This window comes from Myodes glareolus, chromosome 25 (assembly GCF_982192425.1).
Source record: "Myodes glareolus chromosome 25, mMyoGla1.1, whole genome shotgun sequence".
NCBI classification, from domain to species: domain Eukaryota; kingdom Metazoa; phylum Chordata; class Mammalia; order Rodentia; family Cricetidae; genus Myodes; species Myodes glareolus.
The window spans coordinates 23,133,723-23,139,722 of record NC_142050.1 but is presented as its reverse complement, the minus strand read 5'-3'; the positions used below and the strand labels follow the sequence as shown (position 1 = coordinate 23,139,722).

General features: G+C 35.1%; 1 long non-coding RNA gene across 2 annotated transcripts in view; it reads left to right on the top strand.

Annotated features, from left to right (window-relative positions):
• The first annotated feature begins 609 nt into the window (after window positions 1–609).
• Window positions 610–6,000, top strand: part of LOC146889698 (uncharacterized) — a 62,230-nt gene continuing 56,839 nt past the window's right edge. For both annotated transcript variants that reach the window (XR_014999954.2, XR_015736684.1), the window contains exon 1: window positions 610–710. This is a non-coding gene — a long non-coding RNA (uncharacterized LOC146889698). The remainder of the gene's footprint in view (window positions 711–6,000) is intronic.

Here is a 6,000-nt window from a genome sequence, read left to right as displayed (position 1 = left end):
AGAAGGATACATTAAGATGTTTATCACAAGACATTCAAGAAAACTCAAACAAAAGGCCCAGCAGTGGTTTCTTGCTTCGCAGTTCCTGTCAGGCAAGCAGAGAGAACAGGTTGACAAGGTTGGAAAGGTAAAAATTTGGGTGGGAAAACACTTATTTTTTAAAATATATTATGGTGGTTTACATATTATTCCAGTTGTAGAAGCCATACATTTCAAATGGATACATTTTATTTTATATAAATCAGATCACAGTAAAGTTGATTTAAACAATACAACAAATGAAGCTGCATAGGAAAAAGAATCTGATTCTGATCCATCCCTGATCCATCCACTCTGTTTACTCCATGATAGAAGTATAGCATGATCAAAAAAATTACTACAAATGGTGTAATTGCTTGACATGATTGTTAGCATTTCAATCTTTTGGGTTCATCCAGAAGTACAGTATTCTAAAAAGTAAAAGCATTAATACTATAATCTCTCTTTTTATAGTGGCTTAGGAGCATTTTTACAAGCATAATCCTATTTGGCAATAACAAGAGTTCAGAGCCCTGCCTTTTACAAATACCTTTCATTCATTAGCAGTCATGCCCTAAAAATAGACTTGGAGTGCCCTTCTACAGCAGTGAAGAGTCAGAGAGGCTTTGCAAGAGACTGGATAAATCACAAGGCCCTTTATGGGGAAATTTCAAAAAGTAATAGATTCCAAGGTATGTATGTGTTTGTGTGGGCACATGTGTTTGTATGTGTTCATGTGTACATGTGTTCAAGACAAGTTTCAGACGTATTAATACCATTGCCTCTGCTTCACTAGTGCTGGCGTTACGGGTGAGCTCACCATGTCCAGGCCTATTTTTTCTTATTCACATACTTGAAAGACTTAAAAGAGTCTCTATATTTTGATTTTATATAATTCTTTTTTATTTCAAAACACATATAAAAATCATGACTATAATTCTTTTTAGAATAGTTTATCATCCATGTAACTTTGAACCATTTGGCATATAGTTTCTTGAAAATATATTACAGATCTCCATAATATTGGATGATATATTCCTTACTCCTTACTGGCTGTGATCCCTTGCATAAAGTATTTTACTGTATCATTAGTTTCTCCTTAACATTATAAAGAAAACGATAGCAGGGTGTCATAGAGTCCTAGTAAGTTCCCATAACTGATACATGTATAAAAACTCCTGAAGTCCATATCCATAATAATCATTATTATATTTAGTTTTTCTAATGGCAATTACTTGGGAAGGGGGAGAACAAGTAAAAGCTCTGTAGAACACTAATTACATGGTGAAGCTGAAAAAAAGCATCCTATTCTTCATGTGAGAGCTGTTAGAAACACAGATATTGATGCCTTGGGCACCAAATGATCAATAGATCTACAGATAATGAAATCTCAGTGAGACACGGAAGCTTTAATTGAAGAAATCTTCTGGCAGGGTGATTCATTACAAACACAGAAATTGAACTCAAAGAATTTTGCTGAAAGAATAACCCTTACCTCAAACAAGCAGGCAATCCCTTCACCATGACGTTTACTCTCTGTACCTAAATGCCACTAAAGCTTGCAGGCATTAATTGGTCTTGATTACATAAGTCATACAAGGTTATTGCAAAACCCCACAAAATCTCAGCCTCTCATTAACCATTCCATATGTGCACCTAATTAATATTTAGGGAGATATATCCTTTCATATTTTGCTAATTATTACAGCCTGAATATACTTGAAAATTTATGTGTTGAAACTATGGCACGAATGTGACCTTTAGAGTTGGGGACAATCAGGAGGTGATTAAGTCATGAATAAGGAATCCTCTGTATTGGATTAGCAACCTTAGGGGTTGGATGCAAGGAGCCAAGGCCCCTTCTGTCATTTGCAACGTGACACTGCAGTATCAGGGCCTTGCCAGAAACAGAACTCTGGCACCTTGAACTTGGATTTTCCATCTTCATAATCTGCAATAAATATATTTCTCTTTATAAATTGCTCAGACTCAAACACTTTAAAACTGTAGCGCAGAATCATTTTATCCTCTCCTTAACACCTTTGATGACAAACAAACAAACAAACAAACAAGAAATCAAAGGAAGCTTGCCTGTAACATGGCATGCAGCTCTCCCTCTGTCCTTAGTTAACATGACATTCCTACTCACTTACTACCAATACCTTTCTTAAACCTGTGTTCTAGAAAGATCAAGTCCAAAAAAATTCCCTCTATGTTCTCTGTACATCCATACATCCCTACCCAGGTGCACATAAAAATTGTCTTCTCAAATATCCACTTACTGAACTACTATCTGTCCTATGTGCCTCAGACTAAACATCTCCTTAGAAGGACTCTTTGGGGCTTCCGGTGCTTATTGGTCTTTTCAGAATGTCTTCATCAAAGTTCAGACACACATGCTCGCAATCACTCAAACATATGCACACAATCACACACATGCATATTTACACATGTACACACTCACTCACACATATGTATACTTGCACATGCACACACACTGATCTAAGAAGAGCTGAGGCATGAAGAGTGAATATGATCCAAACACATTGTACAACGTCTCAAAGAATCAATTACAACAAAGTCCTTATATATTTAATAATACATGTTTTCCAGTCAATAAGGTGGCTCAGTAGATAAAGACACTTGTCAACGAACCTGAAGAATTGAGATCAATCCCTCTGACCTACATGGTAAAAAGAACAAACTTCTCTACATGCTTGCTAGGCAAACACACACACTCACACACACACACAAACACACACACACACACAATTCATCAATCAACTGATTAAATGCATATTTCCACACAGCCCCCATACCAGTTCTGCTCCTTGCTTCTTACAGTTCATATCTCTCAAAGACATTTCCACAGGAAAATAGAAAGAACCTTTTGGTCATTGCTTTGAACTCTCTTATTACAAAGCTTCCAACTTAATACATATGAAAATGAGTTGTTACACTAATTCCCTGGGCTTAAAAATTAGCAATGACTTATAAACTAGAAGTCTAATTCTTTTGTTTTAAATTTTTATTGTTGTTAGATCTTAAAGAAATTTCTTAAGATGATGTTATTTGCTATGTTATATGTTATATGGTATTTGTAACCATATACACTTTGCTTTATTATTTTTAAAATATGTACAGGTAATTTATTATAAAATTATGTTCCAGAATAAGTTTAATAGCCCCCTGCTAATGAATATACAGAGGCTGTTTAATAGTATAATTGCTTTTTAAAAAACAAAATTATTTAGAAAATCTTTTCGCTGCTTTCCTTCCATGGTACAATCTTCCCCACTGGTTACAGAACTTGTCTCTTTTCATGCTGTGTTTCACTAATGAACTCACTGACTAGGGCACATTGAAGAGAGTACAATTTATCCTCTATGAAGTGTAGAACTTGTTCATGGTTGAGATTCATTTAGCACCCACTGTACACATTATTGCTTACTCAAGCCAATATGGAGCTAATAGCTATGAATTTTATAATAACTACACTATAAATTTCAAATTTCTGTGAATTTCACAATGATATTTTTTAATATCTACATATTTTGAGATAAAGAAAAGAAGAAAAATTGAAATTTCACTAGGGATTTTGCCATAACACTCTCAACAGGAAAATTATAAAAGACAAGTTGTGGCAAAGAGAATCTCTCCTTCATTTAACCTTGGTGTCAGTGAGGAAGGATGCTAAAATGATATTGGTAAGAACCAAACCTCACAGGAACATGGCTAAGTCATTGTTTTATCACCATCTTGTAGAGACTGTGTACATAGAGCATCAGCAGCAAGGAATAAACATGGTTCTCTTTCCAGGCTTCTTTATTTTTCCTTTTTCTCACTGTGCATCTCAGTCGGTGTGGAACTTGTTGTGTATCCCCACCTAGCCTCAAACCCCTGATTTCCCTTCCTCAGCCTCCTGTGCTCTGGGACAACAGGCCTGTGCTACCACAGCTGCGCAGGGCCTCTCCTTCACAGTAGCTCTCATCATGAGCATAAAGCAATATACACTCACAGTACACCAGACAAAACCTCATTGAGAGGAGTTCAAGGCCAGTGCTTTGACATATAACTGTATGTTTCCTATTTGGAGATATGGGTTTATGAGATCACTAAAATAAAGCCCAACTTTTAGAGCCTGAAAATATAAAGATTGTGTAAACAATAATTAATTTCAAAACAGAAAAATATCTGGTCTTACATTGGTATCTACTTCTTGGGAAGTAAGCTGAACACACAGAACAGGAAGGTGGGTGTTGTTATCTGGTCATTCCTTTAAAATTCCAGTTCTGTGTCAGTTTATTACTGGAGGAGATTGAGAACTCTTTCCTCTTTCCTCTTCACTGCTGTCTTTCCACACTGAGGGTGTGATTGTAGAATCAGCAAAAAGTTGTGTGTGTGTAAAAGCTATGTAGGAAAGAACAAGAATTATCCCAATAGACATCGCACTGAGCATTGTCTACAAGCTCAACAGAAGAAATCATTATGGACCAAGTATGATGTTGGCAGGAAGTGTCATCTTTTTCCTCAGCTCTGTAGCACAGTTTCCTTTCCCTCACCCTGCCCCCCCATATAAATTACCCTTGGATTACACTACTTTCCTTTTCTCAAAATGAAATTTTCATAAAGTCCCTTGGGCTGACATTTTCTAAACCATCATGAACTGGAGTTTTAGCCTAACAAAGATATAATACGAGCCTAAGTTATTTTAAGTTCACACAGTAGAATTTATGTATTTAGATTAAAATTATGGTGCTAAAATTGCAAATGCCAGGATAAAAAAGAATCAAAAGCAGTACTTTAAAACAATAAAATGACTAATAATTTAGCATCAAAATTTATTATTTTTATTTCTGAAAGTTTTTAATTTTAGTCAAGATGATGTTTGTAAATGTTATAAAAGAGGTAATAGCAACCAAAGATAATCATGATCATTTTAAATTTCCTAACAAGTATTCATCTGGAAAGACCTATTATCTGCTAGTCAGTGTGCAGGGATGCACCACACCAACCTCAACACTGGTTCAATCTTCTATAAGTCACAAGTCAAATTAATCTTGAATAGTGATTTTTAAGTCTCAATTAATTTTTTAATATGCTGTTGTTTTGAGTTTTAGTCCCAAGGGCACAACAAACAACCCCAGCAAGCGATGGCCCAGATGCATGATGGCTGCAGAGACAGTCACTGTGGTATGCTAACTGTGGAGTTCATGAACTAAGGCTGATTATACGTTTGTTAGTTTATAAAGAGAGGACAAAATTGCAAAGAACTTTTATAATACTGGAAGTTTGCATCACTACTGTTAATTAGGCAATAAAGAAATCAAAGTCAAAAGCTTAGACTTTGTGCTTGCACATTTCATCTTAAAAATAAAACTCTTCCAATGTTTTATATATGCTGCAATTCAAAATTCACAAATAAGCAAAGAAATAAAAACTGATAAAACTAAAATATAGAAGATACATGAAAAAATAAAATTGATTTAAAAATAAATTTCCATAGTGGAATAAAGAAAAATAGTTGATAGTGTCCTAGAACGGAAGAGTGAGATAACGCTAGAAATGAACTCCTGCAGGAAGTGACTTTTTATGACACTGTAATAACTAAATTTTTTGAGAACATAAAAATGTACTATTGGAATAGAGGATTCATTGTTTGGAAACCTTGTATTAATTACAAAACTCATTAGTAATCACTGGGTGATAAAAACAGCTCAGTAAACAGTTGAAAGTTCTGACAAGTTTGTGTAAATCAAAACTTTCTATATTTATAATGTCATTATTGACAGAAAGTGAAACTGTACCACTGAGAGAAAATACCTGTGGTATGTAACTGTAATGCTAAGATTTAAAGACATTCTGCATATTAATAATAAATGACATTTTCATCATGCGGTGGGGTGCACCAGCACTCAGGAGGCAGAAGCAAGTGTATCTTTGTGAGCACAAGGCCAGCCTGAGCTACAAGAGCTAGTTCAA